The sequence below is a fragment of the Silene latifolia genome, chromosome 10, assembly GCF_048544455.1.
Source record: "Silene latifolia isolate original U9 population chromosome 10, ASM4854445v1, whole genome shotgun sequence".
Lineage (NCBI taxonomy): Eukaryota > Viridiplantae > Streptophyta > Magnoliopsida > Caryophyllales > Caryophyllaceae > Silene > Silene latifolia.
Window position 1 is genome coordinate 130,115,772 of NC_133535.1, and position 1,965 is coordinate 130,117,736.

A 1,965-nucleotide genomic window follows, 5' to 3' on the forward strand; every position below is an offset into this window, starting at 1 on the left:
ATTCTTATTAATCATCAATCAACCAAACCAAATCGTAATCGACCTTGATAAGAATCTACCCATAGCAATTCACGACGTAATTCCCGTTTCCTTGTGGTTCGACCCCTATTACTACATTTACTTGTGTTTAGGGAATTTATCTTTGCATAGGCACGCGACAAGTCTATCAAATTTTGGCGCCGTTGCCGGGGAAACGGTTTTATTGCTTTTTGAATTGTCGATTTTTATCTTGTTTTTCTTTGTCTTGGGGAACACTTGTTCCTTGAGACCGTTACTTATCATTTTCCTAGAAATTGTTGTCTTATGCCCAGGTCCTCTCGTAGTGGAGAATTGCTTTCACCGGATTCCGAGCCCGAGAAAACCTTTAGGAGAAGACGACGAATTTGGAAGGAAGTGAAAGAAGCCACTTCTCCCATACAAGTTGAAAGTGCTAGAAAGTCTTACTTAGACGATCTAGAAGCCCTTGAAGAGGAGGAGGTTTCTTGTTCATCATCTCCACCACCATCACCATCTACTACCAAAAAGATGGTGAAACTTTCCGATCATTCAAAGCCCACCGCGGCCATGCTTCCGGCCGGAATCACCACCACTCAAATCACCGCGCCGGAATTCGAGATCAAACCGGCTTTTATTAGCCTTGTGGAGAGAAAGAAATTTGGAGGAAGTCCTTTGGAGGATCCCAATTTGCATGTGCAAAACTTTTGTGACTATTGCTCCATGATCCGTCAAACGGGCGTCACCCAAGCCCAAATAAGGGAAATACTTTTCCCTTTCTCTTTGAAGGACAAGGCCAAGCTTTGGATCAATAGCCTTGACCGCACCACCTTGGGAATCACCAATTGGGAGACATTGGCTCTTGCTTTTTATCAAAAGTTTTTTCCACCGGAGAAAACTCAAACTTTGAGGAGCCAAATCACCGGATTCCGTCAACAAGCTCTTGAGAGCTTATATGAGGCATGGGAGAGGTATAAGGAGTTGCAAAGACAATGCCCACATCATGGGCTAGATGATTGGTTTCTTGCAATAACATTCTACAATGGATGTTGTGCCGAGTCCCGAAGGATTCTTGATTCCGCCAACAATGGGCAGTTTGATCAAATTGGCACCGATCTTGCTCATTCCACGATCGAATCTATGGCGATCCATGATGCCCAATATGTCAATTCCCGAGTTATGCCATCCAAAGATAAAGAAGAATCCTCTAACAACTCCGTTTTGCTAGCTCAAATTGCCTTGCTCCAACAACAATTGGCGGAGAGAGATGCTAAGGATTCCATTCAACAACTCAATGTTGTGTCTTCAACGAGCCAAATCATCGTTTGTGATGGATGTGGAGGTGCGGGTCATTATGCCGCTCATTGCCGAGCTCCTATGGAAGAGGTAAATGCTTTTCAAGCTCTAAGACAAAGTTCATATCCACCGGGTACATTTTCCAACACATATAACCCGAATTCAAAATTTCATTCAAACTTGTCTTACAATAGCAACAATGTGCTTAACCCTCAACCCCCACCACAACAAAATGCCTATGTTCCTCAACAACAAAAGTATATCCCTCCACCGGGTTATCAAAATCAACAAAGGCCCCCACAAAACAATTACCAACAAAATCCACCACAAAATGCCCAACAAAACAATCAAGGAGTTGGTAAGCTCGAGGGCATGATAATCCAAATGCAAAGGGAATTGTTGGCTCAAATTCAAAAGAATGATCAAGCTCATAGTGCCGCGGTCAAGATGTTGGAACAACAAGTGGCTCAACTAGCCGCTTCTAGCTCTCAAAGAAAGAATGGTCAACTACCTCCCCAAGGTGAGCAACCACATGAAACCGCTAATTCTATTTCCTTGAGAAGTGGTTCAAGCTATGATGGGCCATCCATGACTTTGGATGATGAGGTGGTTGTCAAAAAGGCTAAGCTTGGGGGAAATGACAAGAAGAAGGCTAGTGAAAAGCCTATTGTTAAA

At 43.4% G+C, this 1,965-nt stretch overlaps 1 non-coding gene across 1 annotated transcript; it reads right to left on the minus strand.

Annotated features, from left to right (window-relative positions):
* Positions 1-897: 897 nt before the first annotated feature.
* On the minus strand, positions 898-1,004 carry LOC141610116 (small nucleolar RNA R71). The gene has a single exon (XR_012528010.1). It is a non-coding gene; the product is annotated as a small nucleolar RNA R71 (small nucleolar RNA).
* Between the last annotated feature and the right edge of the window lie 961 nt (positions 1,005-1,965).